At 44.4% G+C, this 27087-nt stretch overlaps 1 long non-coding RNA gene across 1 annotated transcript; it reads left to right on the top strand.

The window, feature by feature from the left end:
* The first annotated feature begins 1175 nt into the window (after nucleotides 1–1175).
* On the top strand, nucleotides 1176–22117 carry LOC116982336. The gene is made up of 3 exons (XR_004414429.1): nucleotides 1176–1316; nucleotides 14049–14056; nucleotides 22107–22117. It is a non-coding gene; the product is annotated as an uncharacterized LOC116982336 (long non-coding RNA).
* The last annotated feature ends 4970 nt before the right edge of the window (nucleotides 22118–27087 follow it).

Genomic DNA, 27087 nt, shown 5'->3' on the forward strand with positions numbered 1-27087 from the left:
ATAAAGGTGTTCTATCCTTGTAATTCCTAAATCATCCCATTGTTTAAACCCCCCATCTAATATAGCAGGTTTAAACGATGGGTTATTCATAATTGGTAATCTAAATGAGAGGAAACATACAGTTAAACCAGGGTTTTTAACTCAACCTGATTTTTTTACAAGATTCAATGATTCAATGATTCAACTCAGTGATACTTTATTGTCACATGTACCCAGGAACAGTGAGATGCTTTGTTTTGCGCACAACCCGTTAAACTCATGCAGCAAACCTCACCTGGGCAGTACACAAGAGTCACCACGTTACTTGCGCCGACAAAGTTACAAAGGTTAACTGAACAGGTTTATATTCTGCCTGCTGTCGCACGTGGCAGCAAGCGGCCCTCCCTGCCGGGTCCCCCTTCGTTCTCGACAGCCCCCTCGCCAGGTCCCTCTGCTTTCTCGACTGCCCCCCGATGATATTGTCCTGAACTAATTTCCCACATGGCAGAAAATGCCTGCAGTCCTGCAGTAGCTAGCAAATCCATCTTGCCAGCCTCCATAATGTTCATATGCAGATACGTACATACATTGTACATACATTGTACATACATTGTACATACATCAGATGCACAATGTAAACATACGTTAGTATGTTTTAGTATGTTTTAAAGTGTGTTTTTAATGTTTCTTTGTGTGTCTTGTGTGGGGGGTGGTGTGGGGGGGTGAGGGGGAAACCGTTTCGGCCGCCTCCATGGAGAGGCGACTTTTTCCAGGTCGCCTCCCCCGTGGCCTAACAGCGAGGATCGGGCGGCCTTTCCCGGAGACGCACCCGGGGCTTCAGCAGCGGGCGCAGCGTGGACTCTCGGCGTGGAGCGGGCGAGCATTCGCTGGGGCTCGCCGGAGGGGAGCGCTCCGTTTCGCTGGCCCGCGGCAGCCTGAAGCCTGAAGCCGCGGTCTGCAGAGCTCCAGCTGGAGCGGCGTCTACAGCCCGGGATCCCTTGTGGTGGACCCGGGAGAAGAAGAGGCCATCACTGTCGGCCCGTGGCCAACTTCTACCGCGGGCCCGGCGTGGACTTACCATCACACCTGGAGGGGAGCTCTGACCGCTGGCCCTGCGGTCTGCGGTGCTTCTGGCTGCGACGCGGCGGGAACTTTAAATCTTCGACCGCCGGCCTGCGGCCTACACCATTTGAAGCCGCGGTCTCCGGTGGGGAGGCACCGATTCAGGACTTATTTGGACTTACCTTGTCTAAACATCAGGACACCCGCAGCGACGGCTGCGGAGGGTTGAGGTCCCGACCACGGTGGAAAATGGAGGAGGGCTGACCAAATTTTGTGTTAATTTTTTATTGTGTATTGTGTGTTCTTTATCATTGTACCGCTGCTGGCAAATTCATTTCACTTGCACTTTATGTGCAATGTGACGAATAAAACCGTATTGTATTGTATTGTATTGTATTGTATTGTTCATAACCTAGGGAGGACGTGTATCTTTCTTTCTTTTTTTTCTCTCTGTTAAATACTGATGTGGGGTGCAAGATAGCAACCTTCACGTGGTCCACCCTGTTTTGACGAATGCAACCCCCAACCTGATGTGCGCAATCAAATTATATCAAATAGAACAAGTTGTCCTACAACTTTAGGCTGTGCATGCCCCATATGCAAGAAGAAGAAGTACTGATGCCTAATAGGCTCCTGAAATTAAGATGCGTGAATAAGGAAACAATCACAATTGGCATGCACGGTGAAGACACATCCTTGTGTAAGGTACACACACTGGTGAACATCACATGAAAATGGTCCAACTGACCAGAGCACCACTTTCAGTGTAATCTGCCAAGACATCATTGAGTTTCCAGGTAACCATTTAGCAATCCATCCTTGGTCAATAGAGCTAAACATGCTACGGTGTCGGCACAAGCACGCTGTACGATTTCCAACATTCATTCCATTAGAGTCAACAGCAAACACTGAGCAAAAATCACAGGGCGAATTATTAATATGAATCTGAGGGGTAATCTTATCACACAAAGGGTGGTGGTGGGTGTATAATGGATGGGATTTATATAGCGCCTTTCTAATACTCAAGGCGCTTTACATTGCATTATTCATTCACTCCTCAGTCACACTCGGTGGTGGTAAGCTACTTCTGTAGCCACAGCTGCCCTGGGGCAGACTGACGGAAGCGTGGCTGCCATTCTGCGCCTACGGCCCCTCCGACCACCACCAATCACTCACACACATTCACACACATTCACACACAGGCAAAGGTGGGTGAAGTGTCTTGCCCAAGGACACAACGACAGTATGCACTCCAAGATACAAGCTACCAGAGGCAGGGGCTATCACGGTGTTTAAGAAACAGTTAGGCAGGTACATGGGTAGCACAGGTTTGGAGCAATGTTGAGATACAAGATTCAAGATTCAAGAGAGTTTATTGTCATGTGTCCCAGATAGGACAATGAAATTCTTGCTTTGCTTCAGCACAACAGAATATAGTAGGCATAAATAAATACAGAACAGAACTGATCAGTGTGACCATATACCAATGAATATATATATATACACACATAAATAAACAGATAAAGTGCAATGGGCTATTAATGATCAGAGTTTTGTTTGAGTTGAGTGGGCCTGATGGCTGTGGGGCAGCAGCTATTCCTGAACCTGGATGTTGCAGATTTCAGGCTCCTGTACCTTCTACCTGAAGGCAGCGGGGAGATGAGTGAGTGGCCAGGATGGTGTGGGTCCTTGAAGATGCTGGCAGCCTTTTTGCGGCAGCGACTGCGATAGATCCCCTCGATGGTAGAGAGGTCAGAGCCGATGATGGACTGGGTAGTGCTTACGACTTTTTGCAGTCTTTTCCGCTCCTGGGCGCTCAAGTTGCCGAACCAAGCCACGATGCAACCGGTCAGCATGCTCTCTACTGTGCACCTGTAGAAATTCGAGAGAGTCCTCCTTGACATACCGACTCTCTGTAACCTTCTCAGGAAGCAGAGGCGCTGATGTGCTTTCTTTATAATTGCATCAGTGTTCTCCGACCAGGAGAGCATTCAGAGATATGCACGCCCAGGAATTTGAAGCTCTTGACCCTCTCCACCATTGAGCCTTTGATATAAATGGGACTATGGGACCCCATCCTAACCCTTCCGAAGTCCACAATCAGTTCCTTGGTTTTGCTGGTGTTGAGAGCCAGGTTATTGTGCTGGCACCATTTTGTCAAACGGTCGATCTCACTTCTATACTCTGACTCATCTCCATCAGTGATATGTCCCACAACAGTGGTGTCGTCAGCGAACTTGATGATGGAGTTCGCACTATGTCCGTCTACGCAGTCATGAGTATAGAGTGAGTACAGCAAGGGGCTGAGCAGGCAGCCTTGAGGTGCTCCCGTGCTGATTGTTATCGCGGCTGACACATTTCCACCAATATGGACAGATTGTGGTCTGTGAATGAGGAAGTCGAGGATCCAATTGGTGAGGGATTCGCAGAGACCCAGTTCTGAGAGTTTGGTAACCAGCTTGGAGGGAATGATTGTGTTAAATGCCGAACTGTAGCCAATGAATAACAGCCTGACAACAGCCTGAGTTGGTGTTGTCCAAGTGGTCCAGAGCGGAGTGGAGAGCCAGCGAGATCGCATCCACCGTTGATCTGTTGTGGCGGTAAGCGAACTGCAGTGGGTCCAGGTTTTTGTTTTTATACATATAAGCTCTCTTTTAAACACTTAACTATATTTACATAGAGACCGGGAGGACTATATTCAAAGTGTATTTTGACACTGGACTCATATTTAGGTTATACCTGCCATTAATGTAACCTTGATCCCTATGTATCAACATCACTGTTATGTTTTTCATTCATTTTTTGTTGTTTAGTTTTTGCTTTTGAAAAAAAGAATTAAAAGTTTTTTTTTAAACCACTTCTGGGTTTTATAGTCCCTCCCCCCTCCCACCAGAAGGGGCGTGGCCTTCATGGCATGATTGACAGGAGAGAGATTCTCAACATTTTTTAAAACACTAATAACTCTTTTATTTTTCATGGGAAAAATCATCGGCACCTAATGAGCGAAGGGGGACTCTGAGTAAGATGGCCAAAAATCACAGCCATACATGGTAGCGTTTTTTTCATAAATCAATATAAAGCGCAAACAGGAAGTGGTCAAGATTAGACTTTTAATTATATAGAAGGCAAGGCAACTTTAATTAGGCAAGGCAACTTTAATTAGGCAAGGCAACTTTAATTAGGGAACACAGCTTCAGCATTTCCAAACCAAAGGCACCACAGCTTTCGCATTTCCAAACCAAAGGCAACACAGCTTTCGCATTTGCAAACCAAAGGCAACACAGCTTTAGCATTTCCAAACTATATTTTCAAAACACATTAAGGGCACTGACAGGTCAGTAAAACCACTCACAGTTCAGTAGGCATGTGTTCAGTGTTATTCACAGCTCAGACGGAGAGACGTGACCCGCTTGCTCCCCCATCCTGCAGAGACTGACTGAAGCACTCAACACTTCTCGGTTTTATAGTCCCCCCGGAAGGGGCGTGGCCTTCAGGAGAGAGAATCTCAACATTTTTTAAACACTAATAACTCTTTTAATTTTCATCGATGGGAAAAATCCTTTTGTCCTGCGCAGCGGAGGGGGACTCTGAGTAAGATGGCCAAAAATCTCAGCCGTAATTGACAGCGTTTTTTCTAAATTCAATGTACAGAACAACAGGAAGTGGTCAAGATCAGAATTTTAGTCATATAGAAATTTACATCCTCAAAAACATTTTGGATTTGCTGCCATCATTTACTGCTGGGACTTTCCTTGTCATAACCATTCTGTGTGTTTAATAAGACACAGTGGTGCAACCGGTAGAGCTGTTGATTCATAGCGGTAGAGACCCGAGTTTGATCCTGACCTCGGGTGCTGTCTGTGTGGAGATTGCAGGTTCTGTCTGTGAGCATGGGTTTCCTCCGGATGCTTCGGTTTCCTCCCACATCCCAAAGACATACTGGTTTTTCAGTTAATTGTCCTCTGTAAAATTACTCCTAATGTCCAGGGAGGGGATGAGAAAGTGGGATAACATAGAACTAGTGTGAATGGTGATCTATGACCAGTGTAGACTCCGTGGGCCAAAAGGCCTGTTTCCATGTATCTCTAAACTAAACTGAGGATGTTTCCTAAATGCATTCTTTGTTCAGTGAGAGATCAATTGATGCCCTCTAGCTTCCCCACAGTGCAGTAGGACAAATTTGCACAATTTGAAAACTTCTTTCTGATCTCTTTACTATCTTGGCTCTAAAGAAAAGAGTTCATTTTTTGTTAAAGTTTTGCCTCAACACCAAAGCCTCTGTTCCTGACTTTCCTCAAGCACCCTCTCCATGGCTGTAGTATCTTTCCTATAATAAGGCATTCAAAACAGGATGTGGACCAACCAGTGATCCTCGTAGGTCTATAAACCCTTTTTGTTTGTGCACTGCATGGCCCCATTGATAAAAACTACAAGGCAACATTTGCGTTTACATTTTACTGCGTTAAATGTCATCTGGAATTTATCAACAGAGTTTACTCGCCTGTCTATGTCACCCGAAAGTCACTCACAACCCAAATCACAGTGCATAATATTACACTTTCTTATAGAGACACAAGGAACTGCAGATACTGGTTTGGAAAAGAATGGCATAAAGTGCTGGAGTAACTCCGTGAGTCAGGCAGCATCTCTGGAGAACATGGAGAGTTGACGTTTCAGGTCTGAAGAAGGGTCCTGACCCAAAATGTCACCTATCCACATCTGGGCCAGTCAGTTACTCCAGCATATCCCCTTCCCCACTTCCCCCCTCCCCCCTCCCCCCTCCCCCCCTCCCTCTCAATTCTTATCTTGTCTATAGCCTTTGATGTCAGGCTACCATCAGGAGAAAACATGATGGGAGGAGGCAAGTGGTCACGCCACTTCTCACTGGAGGTATATCTGCATACATCCTTCATTACCAATAGATCATCCTTTATTTACTTATTGTTTGGGTGGTCAGCTGATGGTTTTCAAAGGTGTGGGGGTTGGGGGGAGAGAAATTCCAATCATCATGGATTGTTACAAAGTGGGTCACCTAATTGGATCAGGTTGGTTCTGATCACTTCATTACAGGAAGGATGTGGAGGCTTTGGAAAGGATTTACCAGAATGATACCTGGAGGATTAGAGGGTGATCTCTGTTCTTTGAATTAGGACATAGAACATAGAACGGTACAGCACAAGAACAGGCCCTTCGGCCCACAATGTCTGTGCAGATTACGGTGCCAAGACCAGCCCTTATCTTCCTGCACAAAATCCATGTCCTCCAATCCCTGCACAACGATGTGCCTATCCAAAAGTGTCTTAAATGCCGCTATCACGTCTGCCTCCATCACCACCTCTGGCAGGGCACTCCTGACACTCGCCACCCTCTGTGTGAAAAAGTGGCCTCGCACTACTCCTTTAAACTTTGCCCATCTCACCGTGATTCTTTGATTATCAATGAGAAAATACGTTTGGTATCGCAGCCAAAAACATCTGAAGCAAATCAGTTTTAAGCTGAGGTAAAAAAGTAAAGCTGAGAGGTTTGGTAACTTATCTTGGCCTCGGTTCGTGTCCATTCAATCCTTGCAGCAGATGCCAAGATTAAACAAACGATGCTCTCATCGTTCCGAGTGCATGTGGGACATTAGCTGGTGCTCACACGGTAGGTTTAGGTTCATTAGTATTGTCGCACGTATTGAGATGCAGTGAATATTTTTGTTTTGCATTCCATCCAAGCAGATCATAATGTGCAGAAAGGAACTGAAGATATTGCTTTACACCGAAGACAGTCACAAAATGCTGGAGTTACTCAACAGGTCAGGCAGCATCTCTGGAGAAATGGAATCGGTGATGTTTCCGCTTCTATGACATGAACTTATGAACTTGACATCCCTGAAGCTTTGCGAAGGTCACATCTAGATTTAGATACAAGTCAGTCACATGACTTGAACGTCTCAGACCTGGACTCTTTATCTCTCTACATCACCATCTATATCTCTCGTTTCCTTTATCCCTAACCAGTTTGAAGAAGGGTCTCGACCTGAAAAGTCATCCATTCCTTCTCTCCAGAGATGCTGCCTGTCCCGCTGAGTTATCCCAATTTTTGTGTCGATCTTCTGTAGGGAGCCGATCTCTTGGTTTCTCCATGATTTCCAGTTGGGGAACACTTGGATTGATTTATTTTGGCATGGAGTCTTCAACATGATGAAGTCTGTGACAGCAGGAGCATACTTACAGTATTTATGATGGCCTGCGGTTCCTTGAATGTCCACCAACTCAAAGGAGTCACATAAGAACTCATCTATTTCCTCAGACCAGCACTATATGGCCTCAGTTCATTTCAGTTTAGTTTACTGCCACATGTACTGAGGTACAGTAAAAAGCTTTTGGCACATGTTAACCAGTCAGCGGAAAGACAATACCAGATTACAATCAAGCCATTTACAGTGTATAGATGCATGATAAGGGAATAACATTTAGTGCAAGGTAAACTTTAGTGCCAGTAAAGTCTGATCAAAGATAGCCCGAGGGTCACCAATGAGGTAGATAGTAGTTCAGGACTGCTCTCTAGTTGTGTCAGTTTCAGTTGCCTGATAACAGCTCGGAAGAAACTATCCCTAAATCTGGAGGTGTGCATGTTCACACTTCTATACCTTTTGCCTGATGGAAGAGGGGGGGAAAGGGTGACCAGGGTGTGCGACTCACCCGTGATTATACTGGTGTCCTTGCTGAGGCAGCGTGAGGTATAAATGGAGTCAATGGAAGGGAGGTTGGACCTTTGTGCTTGACACTTGAGACCCTAACCCTAAACAGAAAGAATAAAGGAGAAGATTGGCTCCATCATGGGAGCCGCTGTGGTGGAAGTTTATTTTATGTGGCTGCGTGTCTTGTTGCTTTTCACTTAGTATAACTCAAATATCACTGTACCTTAATTGGTACATGTGACAATAAACTGACCTTGAAACTGACGTTGAAACCTTGAAACCTTGAGTTTCTGCTTGTAAGCTGGAGAAGGAGCACAGCCCAGTGATGGAGTGCAGATGAGTGATGGAACTTTGGAGGTTATGTAGCAATAGTCAAGAATGTTCAGGCCTCTGGTGGAACAGGAGAAGTGATGGTCATATTTTGGTAGCACGCTCTGAAAGTTGGCTTGAATGAAGTCTCTGGTCATGATGAACAGGGTCTTGGGATATTTTGTTTCAAGGCCATTGAGAACATTGCACAGCGATCCCCGCAAGCTTCATCATGTGTGCATGGGGTGGGATGTAAACCTTTGACAGGGTAGCCAAAGTGACTTTGCATTACAGGTAGTGGGGAAGGCGCTTCACCCTTAGATATTTCACATCCAAGGAGTAAGAATTGGTTGGACTGCCACATGCTAGCACCGCAAGAAGATGGAAGCAGATCCCTCCGCTCTTTGCTTTGCCCAAGGCCACCATCAGATCTCTGAATTGAGACACCTTCAGGATGTATGGCACAGGCAGGTGAAGTAAGTATGTGGCATGTTTCAGTAAGGCAGACGCTCAGTACTTTTATTGCTTAAGGATTCAAAATCCACTCCAGAAACAAGCACTATTCTACACTAGGGACAACATAATTTTTACAGAAGCCAATTAATCTGTGGGTGGCATGGTGGCGCAGCGTCAGTGTTGCTGCCTTACAGCACTTACAGCGCCAGAGACCCGGGTTTGATCACGACAACGGGTGCTTGTCTGTCTGGGTTTGTACGTTCTCCCCGTGACCTGCATGAGTTTTCTCTGAGAACTTCGGTTTCCTCCCATACTACAAAGATGTACAGGTTTGCAGGTTAATTGGCTTGGCATAAATGTAAAAATTGTCCCGGGTGAAAGATAGTATTAATGTTTGGGGATTGCTGGTCGGTGCGGACTTTTTTTAGTTTAGTTTAGAGATACTGCACAGAAACAGGCCCCCCGGGTCCTCACCGATCAGCGATCCCCGCACATTAACCCTATCCTAAAGATAGCGGAGTCAGGGGATATGGGGAGAAGGCAGGGACGGGGTACTGATTGGGGATGATCAGCCATGATCACATTGAATGGCGGTGCTGGCTCGAAGGGCTGAATGGCCTACTGCTGCACCTATTGTCTATGGCCTACACACTAGGGACAATGTTTACATTGATACCAAGTCACTTAACCTACAAAGCTGTACGTCTTTGGAGTGTGGGAGGTAACGGAGCACCCGGAGAAATCCCACGCGGTCACAGGGAGAATGTACAAACTCTGTACAGACAGCACCCGTGGTCAGGATCGTATGCGGGTCTCTGGCGCTGTAAGGCAGCAACTCTACCGCTGCGCATCGTGCCGCCAATCTACGCTGAAACATTAGTGCCGTACTACAGGTACGTTGCATTGTCAGAGGCAAAACCTTTCAACTGAAAATTTTAACTGAAATCCTATCGGCACTCTAATTTAGATACAATGGGTCAAACAGCATTATTTCAGCAAACAGAGTTTCCCACTGTTCTAATTAACATTTAATTTCCATCCAAGACCAGAAATAAAAAACAGATAAGCCCGTCATTTGCGTCATTGGTAATTAGTGGTCTTGTTGCACGTTAATTGGATGCTGCATTTTCCTTCGTAATGTCAGTACAGGAGATCTTGAAATGTTTGAAGAAGGATCTCGACCCGAAATGTCATCTATTCCTTTACTCCTGGGACCCGTTGAGTTATTCCAGCATTTTGTGTCTACTGTATATTCAGTGCAAACCAGCATCTGCAGTTCACTCCTACACACTTAAAATGTACAACATTGGTTGATAAAATGTTTGTGATTCCGAATGCCCTGAGATTATGCATGTTGATTTGTGAAGACGATGTACCAGGAAGGAATGAAACGTTTCTATAAGTGGGTATGCGTTGGGTTTCAAGCCTTTCTCCTTTTCAGGGATGGTTTCTTCCCAACAGTTATCAGGCAACTGAACCAACCGATCAACAACTAGAGTGCAGACCTGAGCTATTATCTACCTCATTGGAGACCCTCGGACAATCTCTAGTCGGCTTTACTAGACTTTATCTTGCATTGAACATTATTCCCTTTATCATGTACCTGTACACTGCGGACGGCTCAATTGTAATCATGTATTATCTTTCCACTCACTGATTAAAACACAACAAAAAGTTTTTTCACTACACTTCGGTACACATGACAATAAACTAAACTAAACTAAACTTTTGAACTCCACAGCTGTCAGAGAAAAGAATTGCCATACGTGTTAAATTAAAATATCTGCAGCGGAAAGATATGATCCATTATGAGAACATAATGTTCGTGTTTAGTTTCTGACTGGTTGCTTCTAACCACACAGTGTTATCATCCATATAATTAATCACGAAAAGTCTGAGTTAAAACCGCATTCTACAATAATCACAGAAGGCAACCATTATAGTTCAACATTAAAAGAAGAACAATTAGAGGTCCTGAAGGGATAAACTGAAAGAAAACACATGCAAAGTCATACAGCCCTTTGGTCCAAATTCCCCATGCCAACCAAGATGCCCCATCTACCCTAATCCCACCTGCCTACGTTTGGCCCACATCCCCCTTAACCTTTCCTATCCATGTGCCTGACCAAATGTCTTTTAAATGTCCCAAGCAAGATAATTGGGCGGCACAGTGGTGCAGTGGTAGAGTTGTTACCTTACAGCGCCAGAGACCCAAGTTCGATCCTGACCTCGGGAGCTGTCTGTGTGAAGTTTGTATGTTCGCCTAACACCATGAGGGGTTTCTCCGGGTGTTCCGGTTTCCTCCCACCTTCCAAGGACATCCGGGTTTGTGGGTGAATTGGCCTCTGTAAATTGTTTCTAAAGTGTAAGATAGAACTAGTGTGCGGGTGATCATTGGTTGGCGCGGACTTGGTGCGCTGAGGGGCCATGTTGTATCTCTAAACTCTAAAATGTAAACGTGGCTTTTAAGAGACTTTTGGATTGGCGTATAGATATGCAGGGAATGAAGGGATATGGATTATATGCAGGCAGGTAAGAGTTGGCCGGCATCATGTTTGGCTTAGACTTTGTGAGCTGAAGGGCCTGTTCTTGTGCTGTAGTGTTCTATGTTTTATATAACCATGTCTATAAACCAAATTCTAACATAAATTCTAAAGAATCTCAAGAAGAATACAGTGTCAACCCCTGAGCAATACTCATCTTAATATTGTAACTGTACAGTTTCTTAAAGTGTCAACTGAAAGGGAAACATTTCATACGTTACATATGTTTAATTAAGGAAACATAACCTTGAGGAAAATAAGATACCTGACTATCTTCGTCATGCATGCAATTCAATATCAAGTGTGCAAAACCTAAAATACCAGTTATGTTTTTTGTTAAACATGGGCACCGCACATATGCTTGTATTCAAAAGACTGAAACCAGAGCCCGTGTGTTTTTAACATAAACTTTACTACATTTAGTCTCTTGACTATCTGCAATCACCCTCAGGACGTTTGAAGCAGAAGTGTTCAGAACTTGGAAGTCAAGGGTGAGAAGGAGTTCTGTAACTCAATGAACTGCTCAGTTCTCTGTTAGATTAATTTACCATAGTTTGCACAAAAGAACTCTGTTTAAATACATTCCAATGTGCAGTTTATTGCTTATCTGTCGAAATATTTGCCCAACAAAGCTGTACATTGCAATGTACTATCATCCTGTTTTAATTTAACATCCCATCTGGCAGAGGGCACACCTGGTATTGCAGCTCTCCCATAGACTTCTTCTCCTTAGGCGGTACCTCTGGATTAGATTGTTCCCACTCCAAGCCTGGAGGTTGTGAGGTGGGAGAGGTGTCCGAGGCTGGGCTTGTAGGGGCTGCCGTGGCTGGGCCTGGTGCTACCTGTCTGACCGGCTGCTTCCAATCTCACTCTCATCAGGTTAACGGACTACTTTTATTGTTTTATGTTCCCTCTGCTGTCTGTATGTGGCTTCCATGCACTCCTGATGGAGAAACACACAACGTTCAGTGCCCCTTTTTTGCTTTCTCATCGTTACAGAATCACAGAGCGAAACAGGCCCGTCGGCCCGATGAAGTAACACCCACCACCCATCACCCATTTGCACTACGCCCATTTTATTCTCTCGGCATTCCCATCAACCACTTGACATTCCGAAAATCATGAACATTGAATGAAACTCTCATTCTGGGGATTAATTCCCAATCTTCCAATCTACTTTGTTGGCATCCCTTGCACTTTTTTTACCTGCACTTTCTCCAGGCCTGGAACACCATATTCTATGTTCTGTTAATTTTCTCTTTCGCACCACCTCATGTGCTCATGTGAGACATAATTTACCAGAATAACACTCAAAACAAATAATTTCACTGTTTGTCGGTAAGTGTGACAATAACAAACCAATTCCAACATCAATACCATTATACAGTCGGGACATATGCAGAGGCCAATTAAACTCTTAACCAGCATGTCTTTGGGATGTGGGAGGAAACCAGAGCACCCAATGAAAACCCACGCAATCACAGGGAGAACGTGCAAACTCCACACAGACAGCACCCGAGGTCAGGATCGAACCTGGGCTGTTGAAGCTTTGAGGGAGCAGCTGTACCACTGTGCCATCCTCAAACTTGATTTTGCTGCCAGTTTGAGCACTTAAAGTTAATCTTTAGGAGTAGAACTGAATTGTCAACATAGATTTTAACTTCAAATATCTGGACGGGGAATTGACAGCTAAACTTCTGATTTCGAGGTGAGAATGTTAACGGTGTGGTATAGCTAAAATTGGGGCTCGTGTTCACAAAATACATTCCCAACAGCCTTCTCGAAGGATCTCCAGCTGAAAATATTGGTCTCAATGAAGCTGAAGTCAGGGTGTCAGGCAGAGATTTATGATTCCCAGCTGCATGCATGGTGTGGTATTTTGACTGGGTGCTCTATCGTTGATAGGATCTCTCATCTGCAAGTCAGCTTGGCTACTAGATGGCTTACGTCAGTACATTTATATCAGAGTGGTTCTGAAGAGGGCCGAGAGGGAACCGTTAACTTTGGCCCAAACCTCTCCTTGCCTCTCTTTGGTCAGGTTTCCTGAGACTTTGGAAGACCAACTCAGTGGAGGCAGCACAGTAGAGCAGCGATAGAGTTGCTGCCTTACAGCGCCAGGGACCCAGGTTCCATCCTGATGACGGGTGCTGTCTGTACGGAGTTTGTACATTGTCCCCGTGAACGCGTGAGTTTGCTCCGGTTGCTCCGGTTTCCTCCCACATTCCAAAGGTGGCAGGTTTGAAGGTCAATTGGCGTTGGTAAAAATTGTCCCTAGTGTGTAGGGTAATGTTAGTGTACAGGGTGATCGCTGGTCGGCACGGACTTGGAAGACAGAAGAGCTGTATCTCTGAAATCTAACATCAAAGACTGAACTAACAGATAGTTCAGACCCAGGAAAAACAAAAAGAACTACAGGTGTGTTTCTACCAATGATCGATGCAAAATGCTGGAGTAACTCAGCGGGTCAGGCAGCGTCCCTGGAAAAAATGCATAGGTGACTTTTCGGGATGGGACCGTTCTTCAGACTGACTGTAGGGGGGAGGAACTAGAAGCAAGAAAAGACCAGGACAAATCAGGGCCGGCAACAGGTGACCTCAGGAGGGTGGTTCCCATCGGCTGATTGTTGGCTAGGGATGATGCAAACCCAAGAGGGCTACATCGTTGTGAACTGTGGAACTGGTTATTGACTTTTAATGGGGACAGAGGGGAAGAATGTTTTTAAAAGTTATCTGAAAATGAGAGAATTCAATGTTCATATCATTAGGTTGTAAGCGGCCCAAGTGAAATGTGATGTGCCGTTCCTTCAATTTGCATGTGGCCCAACACTGGAGGAGGTCCAGGACGGAGAGGTCAGTGTGGGTAATGGGGAGGGAAGTTGAAATGGTTAGCAACCAGGAGATGCAGTAGGCCTAATCGGACTGAGTGTAAGTGTTGAGTTCACCAGCATTTTGTGTCTATCTTTGCCTAATTTTAAACTCTGTTTACCTTCTTCATTGTTCTTACCGAATGATGAGTTCTTCCAGTATTTTTTAAATGATTATTTTTGCTTGGCTGCATCAACATAATCACATTCTGTTGACATGCACTGCCTGGTCTTGTTGGCTCCATGCCATGTCACATGATGTAATCAGCCTGTGATCTGATCGAGATGAAGTTCATGCCAGAATTAGGCCATTCGGCCCATCAAGTCTACTCCGCCATTCAATCATGGCTGATCTATCTCTCCCTCCCCATTCTCCTGCTTATACCCCATAACCCCTGACTCCCACAGGAATCAGGAACTTATCTATCTCACCTCTAAAATGTCCATTGACTTGGCCTCCACAGTCTTCTGTGGCAATGAATTTCACAGATTCACCACCCTCTGACTGAAGAAATTCCTCCTCATCACTTTCCTAAAGGAAATAAATTCTGAGGCAATGACCACTGGTCCTAAACCCTCCCACTTGTGGAAACATCCTCTCCACAACCACTCTATCCAGGCCTTTCACTATTCAGTAAGTTTCAACGTATCAGTTAAACACAGCAACTGATGTCCTCTGAATCACTCTGCCTTGTAATCATTCACAGATTTCCAATAACCCATTTAAATTAAAATGTGGAGAATTTGACTCCTTTTATCACTGTAACCCAGCCAGAGGAGAAAGCCTTGAAGCAGTTGTAGCCTGACAGGAACCGCATGGAAGGTCAATTAGCGGCTTATTGACAATGGATTGAAGGACAGAGCATTTCATATTATAATACATGCAACATGTTAAACTCAAAGCAGTTGTTTTCATGTATGTGGCCTCAAGTTAGCAACATCCATGTTTTCAAGTCATGGTGAAATTGCTCCAGGATACCTTCGACCAAATAGTTGCTACATTGTCTTAGATGTTCCAATGTACCAAACTCCGACCTGTCACATGGGATTTCTCCAATCGTCTTCCTGAGGAGCTCACGAAATGAAGCAAAATGTGCTAAACATATGGTTGAAGGTTCGGGTTCAGAATAAATGCCGCTCCCTATTTATCTTCCACCTAAAGGACTCAGGGGCGTGACTAGTTTTAAAATCATGCTCTCATGTTCTGGATCCTCATTGCCACTCTCCAGACCATCCATTTGGAGGTTTAGTATTGGCTGGTCTGTCTGCCGATGTTTCATTAAACATAAGGACACTCTTTGGGAGAAGGAAAGTTATGAGATCAAGGCTCTAGAATCAAGAGTTTAACTTAGTATAGTTTAAAGATCCAGTGCAAAAACAGGCCCTTCGGCCCATTGAGTCCGCACCGACCAGCGATCCCCGCACATTAACACTATCATAAACTAGGGACGATTTTTACATTTTTAATTGGCCAAGCCAATTAACCTACAAACCTTTACGTCTTTGGAGTGTGGGAGTAAACCAAAGATCTCGGAGAAATCCCACACAGGTCACGGGGAGAACGTACAAACTCCGTACAGACACCTCTCCTGTAGCCAAGAGGGTTTAATTGTCATATGCACTGGAAATGGAACAATGACATTCTTACTTGTTGCATCTTTTACGGGAAACATTAATGCAACAATACCACAAATAAATATGCAATAAACAATATGTTATGAGGGTGGAAGATTACTTTATTGTGGCATTTATGGTCCTACATAGAACAAAGAAAAGTACAGCACAGTAACAGGCCTTTTGGCCCACAATGTCTGTGCCGAACATAATCAAGGATAGATAAACTAAATGGATAGATGAAGATAAACTCTCATCTGCCTGCACATGATCAATATTCTTCCATTTCCTGAATATCCATGTGCCTATCCATGAGCCTCTTAGGCTTGATATTCATCAGCCTGAACAGCCATTTAAAGGTGTTGATATTCAACAGTTTCTATCCTTAGTTTAATTAGTTTAGTTCAGTTTAGTTTTGTTTTGTTTAGTTTAGTTTAGTTTAGTTTAATTTAGTATAATTTAGTTAAAAACAGCATTGAAACAGGCCCTTTGGCCCACCGAGTCCATGCCAACCAGTGCGCGCCCGCACACTAGTTCCACCTTACACACTGGGGACAATTTACAGAAGCCAATTAACCTACAAACCTGCATGTCATTGGAATGTGAAAGGAAACCGGAGCACCCGGAGAAAACTCACGTCGGATCATCATATAACCATATAACAATTACAGCACGGAAACAGGCCATCTCGGCCCTACAAGTCCGTGCCAAACAATTATTTTCCCCTAGTCCCATCTGCCTGCATTCAGACCATAACCCTCCATTCCTTTCTCATCCATATACCTATCCAATTTATTTTTAAATTATAAAATTGAACCTGCCTCCACCACTTCCACTGGAAGCTCATTCCACACAGCTACCACTCTCTGAGTAAAGAAGTTCCCCATCATGTTACCCCTAAACGTCTGTCCCTTAATTCTGAAGTCATGTCCTCTTGTTTGAATCTTCCCTACTCTCAATGGGAAAAGCTTGTCCACGTCAACTCTGTCTATCCCTCTCATCATTTTATAGACCTCTATCAAGTCCCCCCTTAACCTTCTGCGCTCCAGAGAATAAAGACCTAACTTATTCAACCTTTCTCTGTAACTTAGTTGCTGAAACCCAGGCAACATTCTAGTAAATCTCCTCTGTACTCTCTCTATTTTGTTGACATCCTTCCTATAACTGGGCGACCAAAATTGTAAACCATACTCCAGAATTGGTCTCACCAATGCCTTGTACAATTTTAACATTACATCCCAACTTCTATACTCAATGCTCTGATTTATAAAGGCTAGCATACCAAAAGCTTTCTTTACCACCCTATCTGTATGAGATTCCACCTTCAGGGAACTATGCACAGTTATTCCTAGATCCCTCTGTTCAACTGCATTCCTCAATTCGCTACCATTTACCATATACGTCCTATTTTGATTTGTCCTGCCAAGATGTAGCACCTCACACTTATCAGCATTAAACTCCATCTGCCATCTTTCAGCCCATTTTTCCAAATGGCCTAAATCTCTCTGTAGACTTTGGAAATCTACTTCATTATCCACAACACCACCTATCTTAGTATCATCTGCACACTTACTAATCCAATTTACCACACCTTCATCCAGATCATTGATGTACATGACAACAACAGTGGACCCAACACAGATCCCTGAGGCACCCCACTAGTCACCTGCCTCCAACCTGACAAACAGCCATCCACCATTACTCCCTGGCGTCTCCCATTCAGCCACTGTTGAATCCATCTTGCTACTCCTGCATTTATACCCAACAATTGAACCTTCTTAACCAACCTTCCATGAGGAACCTTGTCAAAGGCCTTACTAAAGTCCATATAGACAACATCCACTGCTTTACCCTCATCAATTTCCCTAGTAACCCCATCAAAAAATTCCAGAAGATTAGTCAAACATGACCTTCCAGGCATAAATCCATGTTGACTGTTCCTAATCAGACCCTGTTTATCCAGATGCTTATATATATTATCTCTAAGTATCTTTTCCATTAATTTGCCCACCACTGAAGTCAAACTAACACGTCTATAATTGCTAGGTTTACTCTTAGAACCCTTTTTAAACAATGGAACAACATGCGCAGTACGCCAATCCTCGGGCACTATTCCCGTTTCTAATGACATTTGAAATATTTCTGTCATAGCCCCTGCTATTTCTACACTAACTTCCCTCAATGTCCTAGGGAATATCCTGTCAGGACCTGGAGACTTATCCGCTTTATATTTTTCAAAAGTGTCAGTACTTTTGAAGAACTAGGGAAAACAGGGAAAACATACAAACTCAGGGATCACCAGTTCACACTAGTTATCTCACTTTCCCACTTCCTACACATTAGGGACAATTTACAGAGTCCAATCAACCTACACACCCGCATATCTTTGGGATGCGGGAGGAAATTGGAGCTCCCGGAGGAAAGCTTTTCACTGTACCTCGGTGCACATGACAATAAACTAAACTAAGCTAAACTAAATCCATGCAGTCACAGGGAGAACATGCAAACTCCACACAGACAGCACCCGAGGTCATGATCGAACCCGGGTCTCTGATGCTGTGAGGCAATGGCTCTGCCAACTGCGCCATCCTGAGTCCCCACCATAGTGGGTTGTGTACCCACATCTGTACATGGTCTTTCATGGCCTGACTAAAGCCTTTGACTGTCATATGTACGGTACAGTGAAGTACCTCCCACAAATTTGACTACAAGCAAGAATGCGGAGAGTAAAGATTAAAGGGAAATTAGTTGGGAAATGGGCTGGGTGCGTGATCAGCCAGGGACTCTATGGGATGAAATGGCCTTCTAAGTCGGCATTGGGGCCCAGTGGTAGAGTTATGGGTGGCACGGTGGTTCAGCAGTAGAGTAGCTGCCTTACAGCACTAGAGGCCCTCTGAAGTGGCCTCCTAAGTCATAAGGAGATTTGAAATATTGAATTTGACTCCATTGCTCATTGCTTCATGATAACACGCAGGCCGCGATCTTAATTTATTCATATGCTTGAAGTAATGGTGACTCTGCCATGAAGGAACGGTTTGGGATACGCAGGGTATAGAAGCTATAGAGTTACACTAGCAATAGTCTGCTTGGAAAGTAAGTGGGTCCATCAGTCATATTTGAAGATCCTTCTCTCATCTTGGCAGGCTTTCAATAATAAACCAGCAGCAGACCCAAGGAGAAATATCAAAGGAATGATCACAGGCAAAGGTTTACAGGAGTCTTCTGAAGGCAGGCAAAGTGATTACTGGGGAATCAAGAGGGAGTGCTTTAATTTCTGGTGATGAAGTAGAGAGGCCAGAGTGTTGGCAGTTAAGTACAGTCGGATGAATGGATGACAATAGCCAGAACAATGAACAGATGCCTTCTTCACAATTTTATTGCAGACTTTCAGGTCACCAGCTGCGTTTATTTTTGAACAAAAATATATTTAAGACGCCTTGGGAATGAATACTCAAAAATAAGTTGTTTCTGTGTGAATAATATGCCGTTAAAAGTAACTGAAATGGAATGAGGTGGCATCACAGGTAGACAGGGTAGGCAAGAGTACACGTGTCGTCATCAGTCCGGTAAGTGAGTGAAGAATTTGGGATGTTATGATTAGTTTTTTTAGTTTTGGTTCGTTCATGGTCCTGTGGACCGAGGTACAGTGAAAGCTTTTTTATTGCATGCCATCCATTCAGTGGAAAGACTATCCATGGTCTACAATGACTAGACATTAAGCCACCCGTAATCTAAAATACAGTTGGCGATGCAGATCAATCACTATTGCTGATTTGATCCATGTCTGGTTTAGCTATTGCTGACCCAATCCGTAATCCATGTGGGGTTTCCACTATGCCATCTTGTGGAATGTGAGCAACCATGCTTTCAGTTTAAACTAGGACTTAGAGCCTACAGTACCTATTTATATGGTTCCTGTATGTATTCTTATTAAAGTATGTATTATGAAGTTTTATGACTCAGTGTCTGTAGTACTTTATACAGGTGAGGCCTTATTTGGAGTAATCCATCCAGTTTTAGTCGCCCTGCGATAGGAAATATGTCATTCTGGAAAGAGTGCAGAGAAGATTTATGAGGATTTATGAGGATTCCAACTTCCATCCGGCACTCCAATACACCTGGACCATTTCCGACACTTCCCTACCATTCCTTGACCTCACCATCTTCGTCGCAGGGGACAGACTTCTGACCGACATACACTACAAACCAACTGACTCACATGGCTATATGGACTACACGTTTTCCCACCCTGCCCCCTGCAAAGACTCCATCCGCTACTCCCAATTCCTCCGCCTACGCCGCATCTGTTCCCAGGATGAGATATTCCACACCATGGCATCGGAAATGTCCTCACTCTTCAGGGAACGGGGATTCCCCTCCGCCACCATAGATGAGGCTCGCACCAGGGTCTCATCCATACCCCGCAACACTGCTCTCTCTCCCCATTCCCGCACTCGCAACAAGGGCCGAGTCCCCCTAGTCCTCACCTTTCACCCCACCAGCCGGCAAATACAACAAATAATCCTCCGCCATTTCCGCCACCTCCAACGTGACCCCACCACTCGCCACATCTTCCCATCTCCCCCCATGGCTGCCTTCCGCAAAGACCGCTCCCTCCGCAACTCCCTTGTCAATTCTTCCCTTCCCTCCCGTACCACCCCCTCCTCGGGCACTTTCCGTTGCAACCGCAAGAAATGCAACACCTGTCCCTTCATCTCCCCCCTCGACTCCATTCAAGGACCCAAGCAGTCGTTCCAGGTGTGACAAAGGTTCACCTGTATCTCATCCAACCTCATCTACTGCATCCGCTGCTCTAGATGACAGCTGATTTACATCGGTGAGACTAAGCGGAGGTTGGGCGATCGTTTCGCCGAACACCGTTCTCAGTCCGCAATAACCTACCTGAACTCCCGGTGGCTCAGCACTTCAACTCCCCCTCCCATTCCCAATCCGACCTCTCTGTCCTGGGTCTCCTCCATTGCCAGAGTGAGCAACACCGGAAATTGGAGGAACAGCACCTCATATTCCGCCTGGGTTGCTTGCGTCCGGATGGCATGAACATTGAATTCTCCCAATTTTGCTAGCCCTTGCTGTCTCCTCCCCTTCCTTAACCCTCGAGCTGTCTCCTCCCATCCCCCCGCCCTCGGGCTCCTCCTCCTCCCTTTTTCCTTCCTTCTCCCCCCCACCCCCCATCAGTCTGAAGAAGGGTTTTGGCCCAAAACGTCGCCTATTTCCTTCGCTCCATAGATGCTGCTGCACCCGCTGAGTTTCTCCAGCATTTTTGTGTACCTTCGATCTTCCAGCATCTGCAGTTCCTTCTTGAACAGATTTATGAGGATGTTGCCTGGACTCGAGAGCCTGAGCTATAGGGAGAGTTTGGGGACTTTATTCACTAGAGCGCAGAAGACTGAGGGGTGATCTTACAGAGGTCTATAAGGTCATGAGGGCACGCACGCCAAGTTGATTGCATTCGTCGAAACAGGGTGGACCACGTGAAGGTTGCAATCTTCCAACCGAACATGAGGGAATAGATGGGATGAACGCACAGTCTTTTTTCCAGAGTGGGGAAATCAAGAACAAAATGATATAGATTTAAAGTGAGAGCAAAAAGATTTAATAGGATCCTGAGGATCAACCTTTTCACATAAGGGATGGCGGGTATAGGGATCAAATTGCCAGGGGAGGTAGTTGAGGGAGGTACTGTAACAACATTTACAAGACAGTTGAACAGATATATGGATAGGGAAGGATTAGATGGATATGGGCCAAATGTAGGCAGGTGGGATCCCCGTTGGATTGCAACCTTGTCGTGGTCGGGGGGCTTGTGTGTCTCAGTGACCCCTAGAGCTATGCCAGCAGGAGATTCGTCTCCTGTTAGGGTCTCCCATGCTGGACAGATCGAAGGGTAGAGGCGAGACGAAGAGCGATCCACTGGTCCTCCAGGTTGGAGGTTGAGCACAGGGCTAACAACCCTGTCTCGTAAAACAAATATGTTATGGAAACAGCAACTGAAGGAATCAATACTACTGAGCGTGATGGACTTCCAGGGCTATCGACAGACCTGAGGTGGCGTAGTGTCCAGAAGCTAGCCCAGAACAGACGGGTGGATGACTTTCGTTGCTGCCCTACATGCCAGGAGGCATAATAGGCAGAAAGTAAGTAGTAAGTAGGCAGGTGGGATTAGCGTAGATGATCATCTTAGTCGACATGGATAGGTTGGAGACTATGACTTTTTATGCTGTATGACTTCATGAATTTAATTTTAAAACAGCTTGGTTATTGTCAAGTGTTATTTGAAGTTACATTCACAACAGGATAGAGGAAATGACAGTATGTTTTTTTTAAGGTTTCCAAATATTGGAACATTCAGAGAAGGTTCGGTGCTCATTGAAAAATCTAGACATTCCAGCCAGAAAATAAACACGGTTATGTACACACAGAGAACTGCAGATGCTGGTTTACACAAAAAGACACAAAGTGCTGGAGTAACTCAGCGGGTCAGGCAGCATCTCTGGAGAACATGAAAGGTGACGTTTCGTCGGGTCCCTTCTTCAGACTTTTACAGAATAAGCAGTGACTAGTAGGGTGCTGAAAGCCACAGTGCTGGGACCCCAGTTATTTGCTGGGACCCCAGTTATTATTAACGATTTAGACGAGGGAATTAAATGTTAGTCTTCAGTCTGAAGAAGGGTCTCGACCCACAACATCGCCAATTCCTTCTCTCCATAGATGCTGCCTCACCCGCTGAGTTTCTCCAGCATTTTTGGTTTAGTTTATTGTCATATGTACTACTGTACACTATAAAGCTTTTTTTGTTGTTGTGTGCAATCCAGTCAATGAAATGACAAGACTTTACATGATTACAATCGAGCTCTCCACACTGTATAGATACAGGAAAAAGGGCATAACGTTTAGTGCAAGCTGTGTCCACTGGTCCTATTAATACTGTAAATAGTTCAATTGCGATCATGTATTGTCTTTCTGCTGACTGGATAGCACGCAACAAAAGCTTTTCACTGTACCACGGCACACGTGGCAATAAACTAAACTGAAACTGAACTAAAAATCCAACAAGTTAAAAGTAGTCCAAAAGAGATCGGAATATGATAGTTTCATGTTAAAACGCACAACACTGCTATCAATTAAAAAGATAAATATGCATTGCATCAATACCTTTTCAAATGGTCAGCAACCCCATTCCCATGAATGGTGTCACACTAGATATGTAAAGGTGAGGAGCCAGAGAAGATGTTATACAAACCCTCACTCAGCAACTTACAGAATGCTCCTTGAGTCAACTGTGACCAAGGTCAGGCAAAATGGGGCTAATTTGAGAAGAGGGGGTGGGTGAACTAAAGGTGTTATATTTGGATACAGTATACGGATCAAAGTGGATGAGCTTATAGTGCAGTTAGAAATTAGCAGGTAGGACATTGTGAACATTGCAAAAATGTGGCTGGAAGAGGATATCCAAGGTTACCAAGGCTATCAAAATGAAGACAGGAGGGCAAAGGGGCTAGAGTAGCTCTGCTGGTAAAGAATGAAATTCAGTCCTTAGCAAGGGGTGACTTAGGATCAGAAGATCAGGGAGAATCCTTGTGGATAGTGCTAAGAAACTGCAAGGGTAAAACGACCCTGATGGGAGTTATATACTGGCCTCCGAACAGTAGCCAGGAAGTAGAGTATAAATTACCTCAGGAGGTACAACCGGCATGTAAGAAAGGCAATGTTACGGTGGTCATATCAATATGGAAATAATTTTATTTGAGTGAAAACCATCTCATTTGCCAAAGTATGTACAAACTTTAGCAACTCCTTAATCGGGACAGGTTCAAACTATGCATTTAATGCACTCGGATCAGGGAACAGCTGCCTGCTCGCTAAATGTGGCTTCGCCTGCTTTTGAACTCAGATCTGGATTAGTTTGTTGTCATGTACACCAGGGTGCAATGAAATTCCTTGTTTGCATGAAGCGCATAGAGAACTCAGTTTAAATGTTAATGGATACAATAATTACTAGAACAATGAATGCAAAGCAGCAAAATGGTGCAAAAACTCTTGTGCAATCTGAACTAGTACAAAAAACTATTAAAGTTCAAAAATGGAATAACTAAATGAAGTAGTGTTCAGAGTAAGACTATATGGCACCTTCGGGAAGAAGCTGTGAAAGGGGCAATTGGTTTAGGAATTGGATAGCCTTAAGGAAGAAGGTTCGTAAATCTAGATGTCCGGTTTTCAAGCACGTATCATCTCCCAGAAGGTAGAAGAAAGGAAACAGGAAATGACAGGGTGAAAGACATCCTTCAGGATGCTTCCATCTTTCCTGATACAACACATGGTGAGGATGACTGGGGCAATATATCTATAGGCGTGTGCATGAGTTTTCATTATGTTTAACCTCTAGTGAATTTCACAGCTATAAGTGTAATTATGCAATTTGTATGTGTTATTTCTGCAAAGACGCCATCTCTTTTAACATTCTTTACTTCTAAACTGAATGCCATTAAACGCAACATTTTAGAAACATTTAGACAGGCACATGGATAGGACAGATTTGCAGGGATATGGGCCAAACGCAGGCATGTGGGACTAGTGTCGATGGGACATGATGGTCGGTGTGGGCAAGTTGGGCCGAAGTGCTTGTTTCCACATTGTATGACTGTGAGTCTATGGACTGTATGGAAGGAAATGATGAGACTGTGATGGGCTGGGCTGTGTTCACCACTCTCTGCAGGTTCAGGCAGTCAAGAGCAGAGCAGTTGCCACACCAGGACCAGATGCATTCCTTCAAACTACTTTCAGCGGAGCATCTGAAGAAGTTCGATAGAATCCCCATGGACATTTTTTTTTTCTTTCAATAAATATTTTTATTAGAAGCCATGTACAGTAGTATTAACTGTGTATATCATAATACATTTTGTGTACAACTTCTTGTTTTTAATTTAATAATAGAAAAGTAACAGAAGCAGAAAAGAGAAGGAAAGAGAAAGTTAAGTAAAGTAGTGATATTGATAGTTCGTGAAAGAATAGATAGAAAGACCCCACAAAGATATAAAGAGAGAAGGAAAAAAACCGAGAAAAAACATAGAAAAATAAAATAATAAGAAAACAAAACAGAAAAAAAATAAAAGGGAAAATGATATACCTGCTTCATATCTTTCCACACCCCTCACCCAGTTCTGAGACTGTTAATTTCCAGGGTTATGTTGCACCATATACTTGTAATGTCGATAAAAGGAGACCAAATCTTTAGGAATTAGTCTGCTTTACCTGCTAGGACGAATCACATACCTTCGAGGTGTAACATTTCGGACATGTTTGAAATCCACATTTTAAGCGTTGGGGTGGGTGCGTTTTTCCAGAATTTGAGTATACGTTTTTTTGCAGTTATCAAGGCATAGTTAAGGAGAGAATTTTGGAATGAAGTCAGCTCCGAGACGGCTTCCATTGTTCCAAAAATTATCAATTTTGTGTTGGGGTCCAATTTTATTTTAAATAATTTTGTGAAGATATCAAAAATTTATTTTCAAAATTTATGGAGTTTTATGAAGGAGACAAAGGAGTGAACTATAGTTGCATCTTGAGATAAGCATTTATCACAGGTGGGAGAAACATTTGGAAAAATTTTATTCAGTTTAGTTTTCGAGTAATATAATAATAATAATAATAATAAATTTTATTTATGGGCGCCTTTCAAGAGTCTCAAGGACACCTTACAAAAATTGAGCATGTAGAGGAAAAACATGTAAGGGGAATGAAATAAATAGTAGAGACATGACTAGTACACAAAGTAAAGACAGAATTCAATACAAAACACAGTATGAGGCAATTAATGCATAGATGAAAAGGGACGGGGACGTGGGGCTAAGGATAGGCAGAGGTGAAGAGATGGGTCTTGAGGCGGGACTGGAAGATGGTGAGGGACACGGAATTGCGGATCAGTTGGGGGAGGGAGTTCCAGAGCCTGGGAGCTGCCCTGGAGAAGGCTCTGTCCCCAAAACTGCGGAGGTTGGACTTGTGGATGGAGAGGAGACCGGCTGATGTGGATCTGAGGGACCATGAGGGTTGGTAGGGGGAGAGGAGGTCAGTGAGATATGGGGGGGTCAGATGGTGGAGGGCTTTGTAGGTGAGGACCAGGATTTTGTAGGTGATCCGGTGGGAGATGGGAAGCCAGTGAAGTTGTTTGAGGACTGGAGTAATGTGATGCCAGGATTTGGTGTGGGTGATGAGTCGGGCGGCTGCGTTCTGGACCAGTTGGAGTCGGTTGATGTAGGTGGAGCTGATACCAAGGAGAAGTGAGTTGCAATAGTCCAGTCGGGAGGAGATGAAGGCATGGATGAGTCTTTCAGCAGCGGGCGGTGTGAGAGAGGGTCTGAGTTTGGCGATGTTGCGGAGATGAAAGAAGGAGGTTTTAATGACATGGGAGGCTCAAGGGAGAGGGTGGAATCAAAGATCACGCCAAGGTTGCGGGCCTGGGGAGATGGGGAGACAGTGGTGCCGTCGATGGTGAGAGTGGGGTTATTGATTTTGCTGAGTGTGGCTTTGGAGCCTATGAGGAGGAATTCTGTCTTATCGCTGTTGAGTTTGAGGAAATTATGTTGCATCCAGGTTTTTATGGTCTGTGTAAAATTTTAAATTGAATTAAGGTATGCCTTACATTAATTGAGCATTTGTGTACATATAGCAAATATTTATCCCATCTGCCCATGGATATTTTGAACTTCCAGATGACTAAGAGTAAATACACTGATGCACTTTCCTGATCACAGCATCAGTGTGAAATGACCCGGTTAGGTTGCTGGTGATATGAATGCTAAGAGACACTGCAAGTTGTCAACCTTCTCGACAGTAACACTATTGATGAAGACAGAGTTGTGTTCACACTTCACCTCCTCCCACCCCCACTCCCCCACCCCCACAGTCTGCCACCATAGGTCAACAACTAACCCTTTTATCTGCATAGGAAGGAACTGCAGATGCTGGTTTATGTCGAAGATAGACACAAAATGTTGGAGTAACTCAGCAGGTCAGGCAGCATCTCCAGAGAAAAGGCATAGGTGAGGTTTTAGTTCGAAGAAGGGGTCCGGCTCGAAACGTCACCTATTCCTTTTCTCCAGAGATGCTGCCTGACCCGCTGAGTTACTGCAGCATTTTGTGTCTAACTTTTCATTTTCTGACATTAAGGCCTAGGTTATTGTTCTGACACCATAACTCAAGGTGTTTGATCTCTTTCTTGTTCTCAGTCTCATAGTTGTAGATCAGGCTGACAACAGAGGTATCATCATTGGTGAAGCTAAGGTGTTGATGGTGTACTTGGCCACACAGTACAAGGAGTAGAGCAAAGGGCAGAGCACACAACTCTCGAGGAGGACTTGTGTTGAGGTTCAGGGTGGAGGGAATGCTCTGACCAAATCTGGCCATCAGTGGTCTGCCAGCCAGAAAATACAGAAGTAAATATCAGTTAGATGCCCCAAGGCCAAGGTCTAGAAGTTTAGGGATGACCTTATTCCGTATTATGTTGTTGAAGGCTGAGCTTTAGATAATGGATAGTTTCCTGACATAGGCATTCATATTCC

The sequence above is a fragment of the Amblyraja radiata genome, chromosome 16 (assembly GCF_010909765.2).
Source record: "Amblyraja radiata isolate CabotCenter1 chromosome 16, sAmbRad1.1.pri, whole genome shotgun sequence".
Taxonomy (NCBI): Eukaryota; Metazoa; Chordata; class Chondrichthyes; order Rajiformes; family Rajidae; genus Amblyraja; species Amblyraja radiata.